This window comes from Mauremys reevesii, linkage group 2 (genome assembly GCF_016161935.1).
Source record: "Mauremys reevesii isolate NIE-2019 linkage group 2, ASM1616193v1, whole genome shotgun sequence".
NCBI lineage: Eukaryota > Metazoa > Chordata > Testudines > Geoemydidae > Mauremys > Mauremys reevesii.
The window spans coordinates 246,810,644-246,834,130 of record NC_052624.1 but is presented as its reverse complement, the minus strand read 5'-3'; the positions used below and the strand labels follow the sequence as shown (position 1 = coordinate 246,834,130).

The following is a 23,487-nucleotide window of genomic DNA, read 5'->3' as shown; positions in this document are numbered from 1 at the left end:
GACTCCCACTTGCAACCTCACTGCTGGAGAAACCCAGGCCCAGCACACAGTCTTATCAGCCATTCTGGGACCTGTCAAACCTGTACCAGCGTCGGGCTGCTGAGGGCATTGCTCTGAGCTGTGTTACCGGTCAAGGCTTATGGCAAAGTAGGCAATCTTGGCCGGCTGAGCCAGACTGTGATTAACAAAAGGCAAAAGAGAAAGATCTGGAAGAGAAGAAGTGAGATGGGGAAGGAAAAGGACCATGGGGCAGGGGTGAGCGTGCAGGAACCCTGGCTCACATTCCAGGTGATGCTCAGAACTTAGCGAAGCTGGGGGAAGTGGTAATGTCATTTGGCTACCTCTCTCTGGCCCAGTCGGGTCTGCATGACCTTCAGGATCAGGATGATGAAGGCCTAGTGGTGTCATGGTGGATCCTGGGGTCTCAGGATATGGTGGGGATAGCAGCTATGATAGTAAATCTCAATGTTTTCGGTCCACATGTTTCCCTCTCCCATTGAGTAACTGAGATAAACGACATTCAAGAGTGTCTCCTCCCATTCACATTAACCAAGTTAAGCACATTTCAATCATTTGAGCTATAAACATTTTCTCCCATTTCCAGACTCTTTTAGCCTGTTGCCATGCCAAGCTGTGACTTTACCAGGAGCCTTGAAGCGCCCTGATCACTTTTAACCTAAACAAGCCAGCTTGTCCCAGTCTATTTATCTCCGTTTTTGTTGACTGTCATAAACAGTTTTATGTAGCAGGCTGAGCTTGACATCTGTTACCTTGGCCAACACAAGGTATGTCTTCACTGTAGCTGGGGGTGAGCTGTCCAGCCCAGAGGGACAGACCCACTCAAGCTTCACTCAAGCTAGCCCACTAAAAATAGCAGTGGGCTAGCTTCCGGCTCTGCAGAGACTCGGGCTAGCCACCCAAGCTCACACCCAGAAAGGTTGGGTGGGCTTCAGCACAGCTGCCACCCAAGCCGCAATGCTCACACTGCTACTTTTAGCAGACTAGCTTGAGTGGAGGCAGCGCGAGCTGACTCCCTGGGCTGGGAGGCTCACTCCCAGCTTCAAGGTAGACATAACCTCAGAGTACAGGCCTTTCCCAACAGCCAAGCACCTCCAACACTTCAGCACAGACTTCTGACCCCACCACTGAAGGCAGCAAGAATTATGGGTGCTGCCAGCCACGATAAAGCAACTAATATGAAGCTCATAGACTGTAACCAGTTTGGGGCAGATGTTGTCTCTTACTCTGTTTGTACAGCACCTAGCACAATGGAGTTGACAACTTGGCAAAAATTAACAAAAACGTGTTGAATGGGAATTTCTCCAACCTGCTCTATTTACACTGTTTTCACAGCTATTATAGCGCTAGGATTTAAGCTGATACACGTGCAACCAGATTTATACATTTTCATATTAGAGAACTGCAGATCAACAGGATATTTTAAAAACTGAACTATCAGTATTGGAAGGGACCTTAGGAGGTCATCTAGTCCAACCCCTTGCTCAAAGCAGGACCAATCCCCAGACAGATTTTTGCCCCAGATCCATAAATGGCCCCCTCAAGGAGGGAGCTTACAATCGTGGGTTTAGCAGGCCAATACTCAAACCACTGAGCTATCCCTCCCCACTTGTGCAATGCTATAAAATCCTGGGACTAAACAAGAGAGTTAAGATGTTAGAGAACAAGTCATAAAAATGTAACTTGAGAATTCTAGTTAATTTGGAACAATCTATTCTGCCAGAGTCTTCTGATTATGTTTAAGACCACCATGGAAAAAAATGGCCTTTCTTCCACTGGAAATATGCATTCTCATAGAATTCCCAAACCAGCTAGTAGGAGCTCAATCCATTAGCTGTCTATATGTTCCTACACTCTTTTGGCAAGCGTCAGACATTTCTTTGATCAAGACAAAATCCTAGTGAAAATTTGCCAAAAGACAAAAGCTGTGTATCTGGGATCACATCTTCACAATTGGCAGCGGGAAGGTACATATGGCACACTTCAAAGATTTGGCACAGGGAACTCACCTTAGAAGAGAGCATTTTGAGTCATTGGAAAATCAATTTTGTTTGACTGGTGCTAAGATGTCTTTTTTTTTTCTTACAACAATAAAACCAAATTCAACTGGAGGCAAAGAAATGTATTTTCAAAGGCAATGATGAATAAATGTTTTTCGGATACCAAACTATTGCAGCTTAAGTTACTAGGTCAAAGCAACCTGAGGAGGACAAAATGACTATTAATTCTGTTATACCAGAATTAAGAGTGGTTCTTCTATCAATATAAGCTCCAATTTTTCTCCTTGTCACAGATCCAAAGGGCGTGCTGTGTCTCTGACCTTCATACAGCCTTTCTTGGCGTGTCCCCTTCTTAGTACTAGGCCCTAGGCCTTCACATTTCTCAGCGGGAGCCCTGTGACTCCGCAATGCTGAGACTGGGTCCCTTGCTTCAACACGGCTGTTTCTCACTGAGGGTCCTTCAGGAGTCCAAAGGCATCTGGACCCCTGTTGGAGACTAGCTGTGCAACCAGCAGGTGTCTGCCATGACCCAGGACAGCCTTTCCAAAACAACACGTTGTTTATTAATACAGAATTGAGGGCCATTGGGTTAGAATGATCAAGCAGGGCCTAAACTCGTGTCTCTGACCTAACTTGTCAGCTTCTTCTTGCTTAGAAGCTTCCTCTCTGCCCTGGCCTGGAAGGCAGACTGACTGCTGGCAGCAAACCTCCGTGGCTTTGCCCAACTGTCCTGGATTTGATTATCCCATCTCCTGGGAGAGCAGGTTATTTATCCCTGCCTCCTAACACCTTAGCACTTTGTCTCACGTCCCAGTAATGCTGTTTTCACAACTCCTCATCCCAGGTTCCCTCTCTCCATTCCCACCAGCCTCCAGTCCCAGTCTTCCCCTAGGCTCCTTGCCTCAATCTACTTTCTCTGTTTTCCACTCCAAAGTCTGTCTCTTCTCTCCTCTGCATTCGATTCAAGTGACTTTCCTCCTCTATGCTGCCTGGGTATCAGCAGGGGGGCATTGAAAGCACAGGAGGGGCAGGCTCTCTGCTCTCAGGTCAATTGCCTGGACTCCAAACTCGAATGGCCTGCAGCAGCCCAGAGACGTGTTTGCAGGGAAAGTCCTGCTCAGCCGGAGACTCAGTGCAGACAGCAACTGCAGGGAATTAAGCTGTGAAATCCCAGTGTAGCGCCCTCTCTCTACCTGGTTACCTTCTTTAATGCCAATTTCTTACAGGTTTTGATGGACAGGTCTGGGTTCTTCTGGATCCCACCACCCACTCATCAGGGTGTATCTTTTTTATTTTTTCCTATCAATTTATTTGGTGGTGCCTCCAGCCCCTTGCTCCTGGCAGGGTCACCAGGGCAACTTGGGAGGAAAATTCTAACCACAGGGTAACTCCCACTTACTTGCCAGATAGTTGGAGACTCCCAAGAAATAACACAAATACATACAATATATTTAACACAGTAATTATATTAAACAGGAGACAAATATAACATAACAGGGTAAAACACTATTCTTAGGGTCACTGGTGCCCACGCTGATAATACCCGTGACTTTCCCCAGTCACGTGACGTAATGTAGCACCTGTAAGATCAGTGTCCTGTTGGTACGCGTACTTTATTGGGGCCCTTGATGACCTAAGACCACAATATCTTCTCTGCAGTGGTTTAGCAGTGTGGCTGACTGGGTTACAGCCCAATGGACTCACAAGTGGGAGGAGGTGGTAAGTCCCTCCACAGGTTTAATATGCAGCAGGCTGTAAAATCCCCAAACCCTTACTCTCTGGCTTGAGGACACAGTTCAGGGAGTAGGGAGTCCCCAAAACAAATTCCCTGACTAACTAAAAGATGGTGCACTCACAAACTCCATGAATGATCCTCAGGTTCAGCGATCACTCTGGACTCCTCGGTCACTGCAATGTCGGTCCTACCCCAATATCCAGACACACATACAGCAGGAAGCAGCCCTGGAGCAGCAGCCAGAGCAGAGCTGACCATGTGGTGACTGGTCTCACCTAGGGAGCTGGAGGGCGAACTCAGCCTGGCTGGGGAAGTTTCCCAGCAAAACTCTACAAACTGGGAGTTATTAGTGCAGAAGGAAAAGCCCAGCTGAGGGATCTTGCTTTCAGGTCCCTAGAGGCCAGTTCTCAGGGGGAAACCTGCATGCAGACCTAGGACTCACCGGCTCCCCACACATCCAGTCCTACCCCTGTCCTGGCTGGCTCCAGACTGACTCAAAAATGGTTTCTCCTCTTTCCTGAACTCCCAGGCAAGGGAATCTCACTCCCTATTGGTTGCTGGGCAGACTCTGAGTCTGCCTTGGCTGCCCATCCCTACCAGGGACAGTGTGCCTCTCCCTGAGCTACCAGCAGACAGAGCCCCAGGAATCTAGGTAATCTCTTTGGGGGTTACACCAGGAATTCTCTCTCGAGTATGTGTGAGCTATGATTTCTCAAAGGATCGGAGTACCCCGACCCCTCTTCCACAGGCTGGATCTCTATGTAACATCTGCAAAGTTCAGTGATGAGCACTGGGGAGAGGTGTTTGAGCCTAGTGTTCCAGTTTGGGGCCACATCTAGTATAGATTGTGACCCCATGTGTCTCAGCCACAGTTAAACAAGGAGTGAGCGGGAGGGAAGGTATCTCTGAATCATTTGTGTGGCTTCCTAATCCTGGAGCAGATCCAGCCTCCAATCATAAATTAAAGAGACTCAGATGTGCCTATGGCCCCAAGGTGCAGTTCCAGCAGCCAGGGGTCAATGAGGAACATCGTGGTCATGTCCTTTTTCTGCTGGAAACACCCCTCAATGCCACCCAGAGATTCACCTTGCACAAGGGTGTCAACCCCAGGGAGCTGATTAAGCTGGTTCTCAGGCAGCCCTGGCCAGCTGCACTGGATCTGAGAATTGGACCCCGTGGTTTTCATTAAATGTTTACATACAATCATACGTTATTTAAAAGTTGCTGAGATGCTACAAATATGGACTTTTGTTATTTATCTTTCATGACTGCAAAGAAATTTCAATGATAAATAGCCGCATACTCTTAACAGGCACAGCCTACTAAAGATAAATGTGCCAACTAAATGACTGTCCTGATAACTACAGTTTTAGATTTTGCCACAGGTGTACTTGATTTGCCATTTCTTCACCAGTGTGGTTTTTCAAATTGAGGAATGTTATAAATCGTTCAACTGGTTTTCCATCTGTGGGAGACACATATCTTAGTGCAATACTCAATTGATCAATATGTGAAAGATCAGGTGTAGAGTCGACAGATAAACTGAAGGACCCAGCAGTACTTATTTCATCCACAATAGCTGAACGAACTTTGTCGCTCATTAGACCAATGAGTTCATCACATATTGTCTTGGATAAGTATGATGGGTTACCTTTGCCAGCATTCCCATATTTTGAGATATGGCCTGCTAAAAATGGGTCAAACTGAACCACAAGCTCCAACAATCCCAAGAAATTTCCATTCTGCAATGATTCAAATGTGTCATTTGATCCCCGGAAAGGCAGACCACGTTCAGCTAATGTTTGAATAACCGCTGTAACAAGCTGAAAGACATGTTGCCAGTATTCACACTCCCCTTTAATTTGTTCTTCCAATTTTTGTGTCAATCCAAAGCCCTGTTTTCGATTTAAATATGTCAACATTGAATCTCTGTGAGTAGTGCTATTTTCATGTTTTTCAATTAAAACAGTGTTCCTCCAGTCACGAAATCCATCTGCAGCAAACCGGGATGTTGAAGGTTTATATGCAAAAAGTTTGCAAACCAAACAGTACACACACCCTGTTGATGGTGAATACAGTAGCCAATTCTCAAGTGTATGTCTCACCATTCGCTGAAAAATATTTTTTGTGGACAATATCTTGTTTGTTTGCCATTGGTAAAAGTCCAACTTGATTTCTCAAATGGCCCACTGTGGTGTTGATGGTCATTTGGTCCATGATCTATCCAGTAAGCTATATCATCGGTACTGAAATCAACCCACATACCAGGATCTTTTCTCCTATTATTTACAGCATGAGCAGGTTCAGTCTCTGACACATCCACACCTTCTAGAACAATGTCTGTTTTACTACCAGGAGTATGATGATCAGTTACAGTTTCTTATTTCCTCGCATTATTTCGATCTACGTTAGTAGAACACCCCCTTCGTTTAGGTGGGGATAAGTAATAAAAAGCGAACAGAAAAATGAGGGAAGAGCATGTAGTGGAGTGTAAGGAAGTCTAACAAAGTTCCGATTTTTCCCATGATGACTACTTCGATGCTTTTTTTGAAATATCAAATATCAAATTTTTTCCAAAAAAATCTCATTTTTTTCATGCTCCCTGCTTTGCAGGTACCCTAAGCACATGCTTAGTCTGCCTATTGGGTAATCCAGCCCTGTGTGGTTAGCATGAGCACCAGCGAGCCTGCAGTGGGAGATAGGGCAGATGAAGCGGTTTGTCAGCAATCAAGCCATGTCAGCAATGATGTTAGCTGTGATCCAGTATAAACTGAGTTTAAACACTGTCTGTGAACTCAGTTCAGACAGTGCAGATGGCACCTTAAACATAGAAGCTAGGATTTTCAAAGGAGTTAAGTGCCCAACTCCCACTGAAATTCAGTGGGATTGAGAGCTAAATTCCCTTTAGACACCTTTGAAGATCCCAATCATATTCACTGATTGACATGGAAGATGTTTCCTGCTTATCCACAGTAATGCCAACAATGCCAACTATTTAGTGAGTAGCGAACTTTCTCCAGTATAGAAACTACACAATTTGACGACGAGCTACATCTGAGTCAGAACAAAGATTGTGGACTTCTTTGGCATGACTTGAACATATGTACTGTATGTGCTTTTAAAAAATCTATTTATTTATACAATGAAGCTACAAGGAACACATGGTACTATTATTTCAATATAAGATGGCATTGCTATATTAAGAGGGGACAAAGATTAAATTATCACAAAACACTTAAGACAAGTTGAGTCAACGACAACAGCTGTGCAAGGCATGGAGAGTACTGTGGTAACAAAATAAACATAAACAAGAACTCAGATAAACTAAAAAATTAACACTAGCAGCCATTCCCTGTTAAAACAGCAAAAAACTGGTAGTCGCACTCACACAGGGGAGTTGTTGAAGCTGACCTGCAAAAGGAAAAGAAATATTTTTGTACCCTGTTTTGCTCCTTTATGGAGCATAAAGAAAGCTGGAAAGATTCTCCCGCCCTCCCCTTACCCCGGCTTGTTTAGTAATTCAGGTCTTGTTTAGCCTGGAAGAACCTATGGCAATCAGAGGATTGCAATATTGCCATCCCCAATTGTTTAAAATAATGAGATTAAAATAATAATAAACGTTGTTTTTTTCATTTGCATCCTGGTTTTGGAGTCTTTAGGGGTTAACTTTTTCAAGTTTTTCTCTGAAACCAAGATGACCAGAAATTCACTTTTAAAAAAAGGAAAGCTGAGAGTCTCATGTCATCCCCTGACTCCAAGAGTTGGGGCTTTAGGAAAAACACCTAATATCATGAGATTTGAGATAAAATCATGAGGCTTGGCACTGCTGCCAATGAGCAAACTGAATTTTAAAAGATGAATTAGACTCCAGTTGGGCTCTGTATGGGGCAAGGCTCAACCTGTGTGAGTCCAATTCAGATCTGAGTGACTGATCCAGATGATCAAAGTGTGTCTAAAATGCTCCATCACATGACACAAAGACTCATCAGATTCCACGGGGTGAGCTAGTTTTAATCTGACTTCTATTATGGGGATCATGATGTACATTGGTTAAAAGGACACTCATCCTCATCTCCTGTTTCCAACACCAAGGTTGGGTAGAGTTGTCTTCTGTCAGATTCTTGGCTTTGATACCTAGACTGTCAGCCACTTCAAGTCAAGGCCCATTTTATGGAGGGAAACTGAGGCACAGAGAGGCTAAGTGATTTGCCCAAAGTCACATAGGAGGACTGTGGCAGAGCAGTGACTGGACCCAAGGTTTCCTGTGTCACTGCCGTAACCACCAGCCCTCCTTTCTCTTAAAGGACTCTCTCAATTTAAAAAAAAACGGATTCATTTTTAAAATAAGAGGCGTTTTAGCTCCCTAAGAGCAACAGAACCAAACACCGTCAAGCCTATCTCTCTGCTAGCCTCCTTCTCACTGTGTATTCACCTGCCGGCTCCTGTTTCAGTTTCATTGACTCCCATGGAATTCCAGACAACCACAAGCACAGAGCCAGTTCTAGGACTGGAGCCTTGACTGGGTTGTGGTTGAATCCATGTAGGTATCTTGATTAAACCTCTTCAGTTTCAGCACTAAACATATTTTTACTAGGATTTGTGAGTTTGTGAACTTGACAAAAAAATCCAAGCCCAACATGAACTCAAGAATTTGGGTTTACACATGTTGAAAACCATTGTACAGGAAAGTAACTAATCTCGCAGTAGTGCGTACAATATATGCTTCATATGTTTTTAAGACAGAGAAGTGGCTTCAAAGAGGTAGAGGATCTAGCACATCATGTATTAAAAAATCCAGAGGTCCGGCATCAGTTAGAGCTGCCATGCCATAATAGTTTATCCATCACCATAATTTCCCTCTGCCTGATCTTGGAGAAATGTTCTTTCTGGAAACATGCCCGCTTCCTTCCACCCCCCCCAAATGTACGAAAAGGTGAAGTATGATGAACAATGCCCTGAGCACATGTCTGTTTATAGTTTGGACAGAAGACTGGCTTCATCAATGAAGTTTAAAAGGATGGCTTCAGGCTACTTCAATTAACACCCTTAAAGATCTGGGAGGGGGACCGAGTTGTCCATCAGGTCACTCAGTATTTGATATGTTGACATTATTTATTACAATACTAGGCTTTTAAGCACATCATTCACCAAAGTAAAAGTCTACTATAGTATTAATTTCACCTAAATCTCATCAATATTGCCTTATAATATAATTTCACTGACAACATTGGTGAGTTTAGTGACTCATATCATTGCTTATAGAATCCATCAACATTTTGAGTTGCAGAGGACAATTTTATTGAATTGTGATTGCCATTTATATTCTGCTAGTGCCTAGAGGCACCCCATTATGCTAGATATAAAAAAACATGTAACAAATGAAAGTGCCTGCCCCAAAGAGCTGACAATCAACAACAACAACAAAATCTTACATAATGATAACCCTGTGATACTATTTATAATAAAACCCATTGACCATGCTGCTTGGTACATAAAACACACACACACACACACACACACTAACTTCCCAATTATTTATTTAAATGGGCAGGGATGGTATCCCTCGCCTCTGTTTTCTAGAAGCTGAGAATGGGCAAGAGGGGATGGATCACTTGATGATTTCCTGTTCTGTTCATTCCCTCTGGAGCACCTAGCATTGGCCACTGTCAGAAGACAGGACACTGGGCTAGATTGACCTTTGGTCTGACCCAGTATGGCCGCACTGATGTATGTTCTTAAAGGGTCATATGCTAAGAAACTGATATCAAAAGAGAGAAAGTACAAAATATATGCAGATGAAAGGCCTAGAGTTTACATTAAAAATCATCCACTATTATAAAAAAAAATTGAAATTGGGGCAGAAGGCTCTGACTCTACTCCCACTGAAATCACTGGGAGCTGTATTAGGCCCATTATTGCCTTAGTTTTAAAAGACTGTGGATAAGAAAGCTAGATTTTAATTTAAGATATGAACTTAATTACTCAGTGTGAGGAAGGGTATCAGAGTCTGGGCCTATGTTTGCACTGTTTGGTCTCTATTTCCTGAACAAACAGCATGAAGTTTAGAGGCTTCTTCAGGTATTTGGTCTAGCATGACAACCTAGCATTGGAACTTGTTCTGTGGGGCATGTTTCCCTCTTTAATTATATTTTTCTCTTACAAAACAAAAAAGCCCAGCGTGCTAAGCTCTGCTGAGAATCATCCTTTTTTCCTTTGATGAAGTCATCCAAGAGGCTAAGGGCCTGCTCTTACAAACCTCTCTTGCGTGGGCTGTCCTGACTCGGACACACAGTCCCACTGAAGACAATGGGCTACTTGCATGAGGGAGGGTTTTAAGGCTGGGCCCTGAGAAAGGAAGTGCATTTTGGAAACAAGAAAAACCAAAGGATAGGTATGGTGACAGTGCTTTTCCCCTTTGGATACATGTTTTGTATATGGTCCAATTTAGGTTAGTCAAGGAGACCAAACTACTTTTGTGAGCCTAAACCCAAGTAAAGAAAGGTTCCTAAATCCAGTGAGATTTTGTTTCTATTTCATAAACCAATCAGTGCGTAAACACATGTGAAAAACCAATGTTGACACTAGAGCTGACCCAGCATTCGGTGACAGGAAGTTTCTAACAGCCTTTCTGGGTTCGCCTTACACGGATCTATGTGTTCTCTCTTGCATGCTTGCCTTGTAGTTACTGCTACTAATCTCGACAACAATATGAGGTTTCTAAAGTCTCCCTGAAAGTCAACATTTAACATTGTGGTTCTCAGCTTGCGGGTTACAACCACCATGGGCCCTGTCTGCCTGAAAAATCAAAGCCACAATTGAAAACCACAGTCAAAATAGTGTAGACAGGGCAACTGGAGTCACTAGCAACTGATTGGTGCTGAATTGTGATCCTGTTCCCCTTCCCTTTCTCCCACAGGAGTAGACCTGCACTGGTTCTTGCAATTATCCACTGCAGATGCTGAAAGTGTCTGGCAATCTATTGTGATTATTCTCACAAGGTCTCCTTTCAACCTGCTGCAGGACTCAGCACTAGAGCTGAGAAAATCACTGAGGTTTTCGTTTGGTGGCAGTTCTGAAAAACTGAAAAAAATTCAGTTTGGGTCAAACCAAATCTGAAATTTTTGGTGACTCGTAAAAGTCTGTTTGGACTATTTCAGAGCACGGATTCAAACCTGGGTCTCTAAAATCCCAGCTGAGTGCCCTAACTGCTGGGCTAAAGGAGGGTAATCACCAGTTTTGTGACTAGCCAAAACTATTTGTGTCAAATTCATAGATCAGCGGTCCCCAACGTGGTGCCCACGGGCGCCAAATGCACCCACATCCTGGCTGGTGGTCGAGCATCCATCGAAATACCACCAAAATTTGGCAGCATTTCGGCAGCAATGCCTCTCGATGACACCGCTTGCCACCGACAAACGATGTCATTGAGAGGCATCGCTGCCGAAATTCGGCAGCATTTCAGCGAATGCTCGACCGCCACCACGGTCCTTCGTCTGGTGCCTGCCAGACAAAAAGGTTGGAGACTGCTGTCATAGATCGTTTCAAGCTGACCGAACCTGCATTTTTTGTTGAATAAACGATTTATCTGAAAAGTTTCACCAAGCTCGCCCCACCATCTCCTTTGATGCTCAGAGATGCAAAGCATTCTGTGGTGCATTTGTGGATGACTGGTTGAGAGACACACAACTCCTATTGTGATGGTGGACAGATAGACCGTAGGTCCAGTGTGTAAAAGTTAGATGATCTAAATCCCTGATCCCATTCTCAATTTAGTAAATATGTCTTTGCTGTGTTTGTAATAAAAGTGTGAGCTATAACAATTTCAGAAAAACAGCAGGGAAGCCAGGGATATTATTACATTCAACCAAAGGGCACCTCTTCTTTCTTTCTTTCTTTCTTTCTTTCTTTCTTTCTTTCTTTCTTTCTTTCTTATTAAAAAACAATGTTAAATAAATAAAAGCTCATGTGGAAAGGCAACGTGGGCTAAAAAGTTTGCATCAGGTATTTAATGTACCGAAATAGGAACATGAAAAGCAGATCAGTGACAGTCTCAGGCCCCTATTCAGCAAGGCACTAAGCATGGAATTAACTTCAAGCCCCTAAGTAGTCCCATTGAAGTTAATCATTCATTGTGATTGAGGCGGTTGAAGTTAAGTATATGCCTAGTACCTTGTTGAATTGGTACCTACCATGTATTCCCAATATATGAAATTAAGGATCTGGAGGACAAAAAAGGAAAAAGAAGAGAAATATACTAGCGGGCTCTTTTAACTCTGAAGATCATAGGAGCCCAGGTTTCAAGCTTTGCCTTGTGGTTTATATAAATGAAAATGTTCAAGCATGGTACAATATCTTGCATAGCTAAAACCATCTATTTTGTTTTAGTGGACGCGCGTCTTTACAACTACTGCAATCATACATCTGCCACATCTAGACTTATGGCTTTGCCTTTCTGGTTCTTGTCTTACCCTGCTACCTTTTTAATGATGACTTGTAGATGAACATTTTCAGATATTACTTACAAACGTATCTGATAGAGCTCGTGATGGATAGCTGAGCCCTACCAGACAGTCAGAAGAATACTGGAGCTCCCTCTTCAACAATTTGTTTCAAGTTTTGCTATAACTCAAACACCAGGAAACCTGCTTTGCTTGCAGATTTGTGAGCAATGAGCATGCTTCGGTTCAGCTGAATGTCAGGTGTTCAGGTCTCTGTGCCACCTGCAATGAAAGAAGCAATGAAAGGATATCTGGCTTGGGAGCTTTTATGGACTCTTCTATTCTCAGGGAAGTCACCTATGTCAATACACAATTTGAACTACTGGCTCAGAAAGACTTAAGTAGAAGAACACAATATAAACAATAAATTACATAAAATATTCGGTGGCTATTTCGGTTGTAATCTGTGTGGGTAGGGTTCAGCTTCCATTTTATGACTGTGCAGTGCCCAGCACAAGGTGCCCCCCCTCTTGTTTAAAATGTCTGGGTGCTCCAGCAGTATAGAAATAATAGGCATGAATCTAAATAAATAAGTCTCAGTGAGTCTAAGTCAGTCCAGAGAACTTCTAAAGGGAGTTGACATACTCACTGAAAGAAACCAGAAGAAGGTGTGACTTGCACTGACTTTTTAGTCTCCCTCTAGACTCACCCCTGAATTTGGCCTCTGTTCATCCAGCTGTCACTTCAGACACTGTGGTGACGGGGGGGCCATATACGTACCTAGGCAAACAGACTCAGAATAAACTTCAATCTTCCGTGTCCTCTCATCAAGGGACTATATCCTGCCCTTGTGAAAGGGTGGGCTTGATGATTTAGTAGGTCTACTCCATTCTTTATTACTATGATCCAAAATTGCTATAGCTAATTTTACCTCCCCCTTTCCCTATGGACCCTCCATCCATTCTGCACTTTCTCTCTTGGGAGTCTGAACGTTTCTGCCAAGGCAGCTGCTCAGTATGAGATCTGACACTGCATGGAGGAGGGAATTCTATCCCTTCCAACAGAGAGCCCTGTATACACTCTGGAGTGCCAGGAAGGAATATTCTTGGCTCCTCTTTCATCCGTACTGTAAATGATGTATCTGGGGAGTGCTGAGTGGTCATGGCGGTTTACATCCAAATCCCAATCAGCCAGAAGTAGGGTCATAAGCAATAAACTAATCAAGCCCCACCTCCCATGAGGGGTAAATCCTATTTATACAGAGTGAGCAAAGACTCCTATCCACAGTCTTTGGATAGAAATAGAGAAAAAAACAACTTTCTTTGCCCAAACTGCTTCTGTGGACCCAGAACTACTGCCACTGATATCCCAACACTGAAACAGACAATTCAGTATGCTGAACTGTCAGTTTCAGTGTCTGCAAAAAAGGCAATCTTGAAATGGACCAGTTCCTTTGATAAGTTTCTAGCCCCATCTACCCATGTGATCTGGCCCGGATAAATAAGACAACACAGGAATTTCTTGAAGGTCAGTGGTCCTGTAACGGTAAAAGCAAGTGAAATCAGGTTATTCACTGATATTCATTTTTCCCCTAGGGAAGAGAGATGGGGAACAATCAGACTCCACCTTGCTGCACAGCATTGGAATAGTTGGGGGTCCCTTCCAGACAAAAAAAGCTATTTCCTTTGGTGCTATTTGCCAAACAACACAAAGGCCAAAAGTTTCAAAAAGGCCTAAATGACTTTGGAACTGAAGTCCCATTCACTTCCAATGAGACTTAGGCGCCAAAGTGCCTGAACTACTTTTGAAAATGTGACTTTGGCTCCTACGTCACAAAGGCATTTTTGAGTGTTCGACTCAAAGGCTTTGAAATCTGCTCTTTAAGTCTTGGAAGGGCACCGCGTCCCGGAGTTTAATGTGGGAGAGGCCACGAATCCCAGTGGAGCTGAATCCAAGCTCTGGAAAGCGGTTAAGAATAATTAGACTTTATAAACCACTCTGCAGAAAACAACTAGTCACTACTATTAAACTAGCAGAAAACAGTCATGCTACGACCATCATCTTTCAGTTCTTTTTACCCCAACAAGCTTTTTTTCAATAAAAGATTAAAAAGTTAAACAGGAGGGGCCTGTCAATAATAAATAATAATAACAAGCCAAGGGAACACACTGCACATATCACCAAACAACATAAGAACAGAAGTTTCCCTGTTTGCAGGAGCAGAGGGAATATAGACTCAGAAAAAGAAAGCAAGATATGGCAAGTATCATGGGTCACTGCAAGTTTAGCCCTCCTGATTATCATTGTTTTCAGTGGAAGAAACTACTTCCTCTTAATATAGGCTGATGTGAGATGCTGTTGTTGTTGTGACAGCCCTTTAAATACTTCCAGTCACAGTGTAAATACACCAAAGAAGCAGATACTCCACCCTACCTGTGCCATGTTCAAATGTTTTCCAACACCACGTGGGCACATTTGGTTTAGTATCATGCTTAAAAAGTAGCGTAACTTCCCATTCGCTTTACTATCTACCATAGCTCTCATAATAGATACATATTTATATGTTTAAAAAGTAGAGTTACACTCTTGTAATAAGCTCCTAGTGGTTTCATTTTGCTCTCATGTATACAGGTTTTATTAGGCCTGATTTAAATCAGTTTAAAGCAAGGAGAATCAGGCCCCTAGCTTTGTTTAACTAGCATGCACAGTACTTGAGAGTTTCTCTCCTGTATTTTTATTTCAACTGCCTAGAATGATCTAGCCCTCTTTGTCAAACATGCCTTTGATCAAACTTATTTTTTCCCCTTCATTGTTCAAAAATGATTAAAATAATAACAAAACCAGAAATGTATCTGCAGTGTTTGCAGGGCAAAGCCCTATTGGCAGGAGGCTGAAAGATTTCAGTAAACAAGATGAGCAACAGATAAGCTGACCAGAGATAGTTTATTTGGTGAGCGCCAGTGATCAGAGTAAGCAATTAATTAGTAAAATAGGAAGGTAGAACACCTGTCAGCTCATCACTTACCTAAGACTTTGGTTTAGGAGGACTTAAAAATTACACTGAGAGTAACAAATAAAACGATTTCTATTTACACAGCACCTTGCATCCAAAAAGATACCAAAGTACTTTATAGACCTTTTCATAACCTGGATATATGATAGAATTTCTGGATGTTTGTGGCTGGGCTGCCCACTTCCGTAGCAGGACTCTCTCTGCCCATTGTGGACTGTCTCCCCCAAAATATACAATTCATTTTGTTGTTCTAACTAGATTTCACCTCACTAAAAAATTGCTCTGAGGCTGTGGATTACAAAGCGCACATAATTCCATAACTCAGCATACCTAATAACTAGTGACTGATCACAAGATTAAACCAGAAGCAGCAAATCTATTTACTGCCTACCTTACAAAGTTTTCCCTTGTAGCCCTGTCTTACTCCCCCTTTTCCCATGGTTACCCAGTCCCTGTGTTAAATTCTGGCCTCACTGATGTCCATGTTAAAACTCTCCTTGACTTCAGTACAAGATTTCACACTCACTTTAATGCTAAGGTTCACAGAAGAAATGTTTCCCTTCATAGTCACTGGCCTCCACCCTACAGGGACAGGTCCAGAACAATGATAAATGATTTACACATATAAACAAATAGCCAGGGCATGTGATTAAGTGGCTAAGCTGTCATTTTCATATTAACATGTACATAGAAAAAGTTGCACAAAATTCAACCCATCCCATGAGTTTGCTTATGTTTATTTTCTTTACATAGAAATTGGTGGAGTGGTAAATATTGATAATAGGGTGGCCAGATGTCCTATTTTATGAGGACAGTCCCGATATTTGGGGATTTGTCTTATATAGGCACCTGTTAGACTGCACCCCCTGTCCTGATTTTTAACACTTGCTATCTGGTCACTCTAATTGATAAAGAGATATCAGTTCTAAAGAGCAATCTGGATCACTTGGTAAGTGGGGATCACTCAGCAACATGTGTTTTAATACAGCCATATGCGAGGTCACTTATCCAAGAACATAGGTCACACTTACAAGATGGGAGAACGTGTCCTGGAATGCACTGAAAACTCCTTAGATAGCCAGTTGAACATGAGCTCCCAGTGTGGTGATGTAGTTAGGAGAGAAAACATGAATCTTGGAAGAATAAGCAAGGGAATATCAAATAGGGGTAGGGAGTTGATATTATCTCTGTATATGGCATTAAAGAGCCATTGAAATATTGTCCATTTCGAGTGTCCAGCCTTCACAAACAAAGCTGACAAATTGGACAGAGTTCAGAAAAGAGCTACAGAAGGACTAGAGGGCTGGAAAGCATTCCTTTCATTGAGAAACTTAAGAAATGCATTCTATTTAGTTTATCCAAGACAAGATTAAGAGGTGACTTCATTATGGTCTGTAATTACCAACATTGGGAGATGATTACTCATAGTAAATGGCTCTTTAATGCAGCAGACAAAGGTATAACACTGGATGGAAGCTGAAGGTAGATGAAGTCAGATGGAATAAGGTACAAATTTTTAACAGCAAAGGTAATTAACCATTGGAGCAACTTACCTAGGGATATGGTGGACTCTCTGTTACTTGAAGTTTTTAAATCAGAATTAGATTTGGCTAAAAGATATGTTCTAGCTTAGCCAGAAGTTATGGGCCTGATACAGGAATCACTGGGTGATATTTTATTACCTGTGTATGCAGAGGTCAGATTAGATGATTGTAATGATCATTTCTGGCCTTAAAATCTATGAAATCTTTCAAAATTAAATGTCTGTGCCATATATAGCTTCCCTCCTGCCTTTCACAATATTTCTGATCATTAGTCCTAGCTATAAATCATTTAGTCTGGTGTATTACATGCATAAACTTTGTTTTCATGTTTATGAGACCACAATGCTGTTGTATATGTGTTTGAACATTCAAGCTGTGTTCCCATACCGCTTGCATTGTGGATCAGAAGAAGCAATGCTGTAGAAAGAGCTAGGATGACAGTCTCTGGTGACATCTATTTGCAAGATCTTATCGTTTGGCCAAACAAATTCCTACATCATATATGCCAGGTGAGAGCTGCATTAGAAATGGAAGGCAGGCAAGAAGGAGCAGGTATATTGGATCTCAGTTTGACAATGTAGTTCTTTATTTATTTTCTAGTGGTACATTTGGAAAACTGTTTTTGTTTACATTGTTGGCTCCTTACTGGGTACTGCCTTTCCCCCCAGTGCAACAGTTAGCCAGCCGACAGCTCTGCAATCTCTCCAGCGCAGGACAGGGAAGTACTGCCCAAAGTCAGAGAGCACCTGGCCTAGGAAAAAATGAGAGGCCCTGTGAGTGTGACACCAGACATCCAGGAATGGGTGCAACACAACACTCACTGAAACACAAACATTGATGCATGGGCATTTGATGGTTTATGGCCTGATTCTGAGCCAGTGATCTCGCTGGGAGTTTTACTACTGACTGCAGCAGGAGGAGGATTGAGCCCCAACTATGGTTAGTGTGTCTTACATAGAGGCAGGACTGGTCATTTTGTCAGTGACTTTCATGAGGATGAGGATTGAGTTCGGCATAGGTATTTATTTTTCAGTGGTTTTTTATTGACTTTTAGTTTAACAACGACTACACAGGAAAGTAAATTAAGCAAACATTGTCTAGTAAGAAAAGAAAATGTTATAATAAATAAGTAGGTACAGGCAACCCAATGCAATGTATTCAAGTATGTGAGCAACCATACAGAGACTGGATATCTTTCAAAGTGTCAGTGTCTGTGATATAGCAAGTTTGCCTTTCTTTCAGTCTTTGTACCCTGCTGTCTTGTAGAAATGTTTCTGTACCTTTGCCTGCTTCACTTGTATCTTCAAAATAAATATGTCCCAGCAGTTTCCTGTTGTCTCTTGGCATTTGAACTTGTAAAGAAATACTAGAAGTGCGCAACATAGTCTCTATGAAATGCAAAGTGAATCATATGTTTCTTGCACATTTCAGAAGAACTAAAAAATGGCCCCATTTTGTGGCAAATTTTGATGAGATCCATGGGTTTCTAGTTTAGTTTAGTTTAGTTTTGAGTAAAACCAGATCAACTTTCCAGTGAAAATGGGCCAGTTTTCACATGCAAAAACATGTGAAATTCATGACTTTCATTTAGAAAACATCTGAAAATTGGCATTTTTGAAGTCTTTCAATGCAAAAGTAGTCCTTTTGTCAAAATGGAAATTAAAGCAAATCTCGGAGATGGGACATAATGAGAAACTGAAAATTTTCATGCAAAATTCTGTGAACCGAAAATTGTGAATTGTGACATTTTGTGCAGAGCTCTGCAAAAGACCCTATTGTAATGTGCCTACAAAAGAGCAAAAGAGTCTGATCCTCAACAGGTATAAATAATAAAAGCCAATTTATACCAGCTAAGAAGCTGGCCTGTAGATTGTGGGTAAAAGGAAGGTGGGCACCGATCAAAGAGAGCCTAGGATCAAGAGGGAGTGGAGTAAAAGGGAAGGGGACAGAAAGCAAGACAACCTTGTGGGCTCTGTTCTTAACCTTAATGTGCCATTGCTGTCATTTTTCAGGACTGAATAAATGCACATGTGCTGCTTAGCTCCCCCTACAGGTGGATGACTATTTGTTAGGGAATAGTTTAGAGTTCCCTTTATTAGTTTTTTCTGACAGCAGATCATTAGAATGGCCTTTTTCCCCCTAATTAAGTTATACACCTGGAAATAGTTTCAACTTAGGCTGCAGTGTTTTATCCAGCAATATTCAACTTCCCCCTTCTCTCTAAACAAATGGACTTGCATTTCCTGTGTCTCTGTCTCCCATAGAACTGTCTTGCATTAGTTTCTATGAGCTGTTGTTTCACATTATGAATAAATTGGTTTTCTTCACTTTAGTTATCCCCTAATCCCTTTTAGGCATCTGATAGTTTTGGAACTTTATACAGTGTCTCTGGTTAATGTACCTCTGAGAAGTTAGATAGGGCTGATCCTTATTTAGCCTGCATTCAGTAGAATTACATTGAGCTATTCTTGGCCATGTGCCCTTTTAATTTTCCAAGCTCTCAACTGGGGTCATTAAAAATATAAAAATGTATGAACATCTTTCCTCTGAACTAAATGGTACTCTTTTTCTTGGCTAACTTTCCTTGGGGTGTAAAAGTCATACTCTGCTTCACCAGTTTGAGCCATCAGTAATGCAGCGCAGGTTGCCAAATGTAGAGATTAGATAAGTATTTGGATTTCCAGTAGTGTTTTCATGGAGTTATCTTTATACAGTTCATATTCTATTTTGAGAGCTCCAGCTGGCTCAACAGCAACACATCATAATTTGCCTCTCAAAGACAATGCTCCATTTACTAAAATGGCACTACCTGTCGTGTGCTCCCAAGTGTCCCTGGACAGCTCTGCCAGCTTGGGACAGGATGTGAAACTGTCCTCACCCTGCCCTTTGGGAAGATCTGCATACATGCAATGTTAGCCTCACACTGTGCCTGCGCTCCAGAGACCCATGGTGGCTGGCCCCAACCAGGAGAACAGACATGAAGGAGGCACCATCTCACCCTGCTGGCACACCTGTACCAGGCCAGGTATAGTATGGTCCTAGGTATTCCCTCTTAGGCCTGGTCTGCACTAGAAAATTAGGTCAGTTTAACCACATTGTGCAGGCGTGTGAAAAATCCACATGCCTGAGCAGCACAGTTGAACTGACCTACGTCCCCCTGTAGACAGCACTAGATTGATGGAAGAAGCGTTCTGTTGACCTAGCTACCATCTCCCGGGGAGGTGGATTACCTATGCCGATGGGAGATCCCCTCCCTCAGCGTAAGTAGTGTCTACACTGAAGTGCTATAGCGCTGCCGCTGTAGCATTTTAAGTTAGACAAGCCCTCACTGTCCCACAGACTCTCCTCCTCAACATTAGTGAATAATTCAAAGTATCAAGAATAGAGATGGGCTCAAACTGGAATCCTATATTTGAACAGATCCTAATATTGGAGACGTTCAGATCTGGATGTGCCTGAGTAAGGCAGATCTATCTTCAATGAGGGTGAATAGTCACTATATGAAAGTGTTGTGTGCCTTTCTCTGTCTTTCCTCTTCTAAATCTCAGGGCTTGTCTCCACTTTCTGGGGGATCAACGCACAGCAATCAATCCCCCGGGGATTGATTTAGCGGGTCTAATGAAGATCCGCTAAATCGACTGCCGATTGCTCTCCCGTTGACTCCGATACTCCACCGGAATGAGGAGAGTGTCTCCCATCGACCCAGTGCCTCAGGACATCATTGTTTTGACATAAAGCTAATAACTTATGTATCTTTCCAGTATTTAGATAAGTGGAGAAGAGCCCATTTTCCTGATCCCATTGAAATCTACATTGTATTTTATGTATTTTATCATATGGAACTAATATCTTAGTACATTTAAAAAAGATTGCACTTAATGCACTCCAGCATTGTTGATTACACTGGCCAATTTTTACAGCATTATGAAACAATTAAGATGATACATACAATGTGAATGTGGCATAAGTAAAATACCAGCAGAACAGCATGATGGTAAACAGACCTGTTTACTGGACACTCTTTGCTGGATGTTTGAATGAACACAGCGGGGCACTGAATAAAGGATCTAAGAAGGCACTTTTTAGTGGGGCTCTGGATGTGTGTGCACAAATAAAGTCCCATGAAGTCTTGAGGCCGATGTTGGTGCAGCATATTCAGTTGTCTGTATAAGATAAAAGCAGGATGAAAATGAGCCGATATTGCAAAAATGGCTATTCCAGCATGCACACAGAGCTCTCATCCTGCCATCACTGCTGCCTGGGCAGACCCCTGCACCTGTGCAGAACCCTACTGAAGTCAAAGGGAATCCCACATGGGTACATGGCTCTCCCCTCTCAGTTCCAATTGCAGGACTGGGGCCAATACTAAAGTCAGAGATGTTGCTCTTGAAGTTCTGCAGATATACTGTGACACTGATTAAATTAGTAGTTTGCATGTGCTTCCTTTCAAGATAGTTAAGGACCAAAGTATCTGCCGGTGAATTGTCTGAGTAAAAACAAGAAGAGAAATATTAATGAGCAGATTTGTCTGTTGCCCTCATTGCACAGTGCATTTTAGCATCTTGAGATCCAATTAGCTACATTGTCCAGAATATAGTACATGATGGAGAGTGATTACTGCTGAAATTTATAAGGCTCATCTACCCCAGTTCACTGCTCTAGATACAAACAATTGACCGAAGCACAGATTGCACCATTTATCTTTGCAACCATGTAGCATATTCCCATGGAAAATCCTTCCTGTAGCATCCACACATGGCATTTCCTCCAACTGTTATAGTACCAGTGGAAGTCCAGAAGCACTTATTTTGTGGCTTTCACCACAGCTCTCCTAAAACATGTTGGTTTTGGAAATTTTCAGGTTATTGTGGGAGATGAATGGTATTCTGGTAGCTTTGGTGAAATCCTCGGATATCTTAGGTTCAAATTGATAACCTTAATATAGTTAATATATTTGTCTATCAGTAAGCAGCTATCACATACTCTGAGTGTGTTTAGTTGTTTTTAAAAACAGACAGTATCATTTCTCTGAAGTATTATCAGGTTCGGTATTGTCTGGTCTTGCAGCTGTGACAAGTTGTACAATTGCATGATTCTACTGGTGATCCCATAAAACATGTGGTCTTTGGAAACATAGTCATTTACCTTTTTGTACTTTTCATTGGCTGGTTCTTTATGAAAATAAAGAAAAAATTAATCACACACACACACACACACACATTCCATATACAGCACAAGCCCAATGATAAAGCCTCTTAATAGTTTCTATATCCCTTCACCCACTTCTTCCCTAAAGGAAAAAATAATGGGCTTCAGAATGTATCTGGAACGTTAACAAATTCACACTTTATTTTCATATCTATTTCTCAGTTTATGCCTGCGGAGAGGCTCACTATGTATATGTTCTGAACATTCAGAATGCTCATCTGCCCCATATATAAAATGGTACCAAAATCCTCTGGGGCTGTGCTGAATCAGTGTAAATTTCTTGAGTGCTTAACGCTGCATTGGGACCTTTTCATTAGTAAATATGTGTGTATAATCAAACCAGACGGTTACACGTCCGAGAGGACTGTAGAGAACAAATTATTCTGCCTCACGTTAGATTAACATATGCTTCTAAACGCCAAGCCACACTCCGGGACTCCTATCGCTTCCCGCAGCTCCCATTGGCCGGGAACGGCGAACCACGGCCACTGGGAGCTGCGGGTGGCCGTGCCTGTGGATGGTCAATGTAAACAAACTGTCTCACAGCCGGCCAGCGGATTACCTTGATGGGCTGCGTGCAGCCGGGGGCCGCAGGTTGCCCACCACTGGTGTAAAGCCTACATCATCATGCAAATCAGTCTAGTCCCATTGACTTCAAATGGGCTACACCCATTTACAGCAGCTGAGGATGTGGCCCATAAAGAGCTTGCATCTGTCCTGCATTGCGAGTTGTGCAAGCTTTTGCAACTGTGGAAAGGGAATGTCAAACCTACCGTTCTGAATTTGTTCTACTCTGCACTCACTTTCCACAGATGCAAATGACTATACAAAATGCACAATAGTGGAGAATCAGGCTGGCATTGTGAAGTGTGTATGTGTGCATAAGCTGCACATAAAAGACAAAGGGAAAGAGTTTTTCCAAACTGAAAACTGGGTGTTCCAGTTTGCTTATATATATGTGCTAATCTCAAATGGTTTTGAAAATAGCAGACAATGTCTTCAAATATTGGCTAATGGCCACATGTTAGGAAAATGCTAAAGATATTAACAGGTTTCAGAGTAGCATCCGATGAAGTGGGCTGTAGCCCACGAAAGCTTATGCTCAAATAAATCTGTTAGTCTCTGAGGCACCACAACTACTCCTGTTCTTTTTAAAAAGATATTAAGCAACCCTTAGAAAATCATGGGACAAAAAAAGAGAAAGAGCAGTACATATTAAAATATGTGTAACTAGTATAATAGCAATTCATTTGAGACTGTCCAAATGCAGGAAGGATAGCTGCTAGGTGAGAGTGACATGCTTGAAAAGATTTTACTCTCCAAATCCTCTTGAAGTGTGTGCTTGATTAGACAGAACTGTTATTATAAATTAAAACCACTTCACATAAATCTTGTGCAAAGAGTCACCAGTTGTGCATACAAGTGTGCATGCTCAAATTATTTTTTTTAAAACCCTATTAAATATTCATATATAATACAGTACGTTAAGTGTGCGCATACTTTATACCATATAGGACTACCCAGATCCTCT

At 42.2% G+C, this 23,487-nt stretch overlaps 1 long non-coding RNA gene across 1 annotated transcript in view; it reads right to left on the bottom strand.

The window, feature by feature from the left end:
• Positions 1–7,045: 7,045 nt before the first annotated feature.
• Positions 7,046–23,487, bottom strand: part of LOC120399086 — a 57,110-nt gene continuing 40,668 nt past the window's right edge. Inside the window, exons 2-3 of the long non-coding RNA XR_005594950.1 lie at positions 12,276–12,473; positions 7,046–7,164 (exon numbers count right to left, since the gene is read on the bottom strand). This is a non-coding gene — a long non-coding RNA (uncharacterized LOC120399086). The remainder of the gene's footprint in view (positions 7,165–12,275; positions 12,474–23,487) is intronic.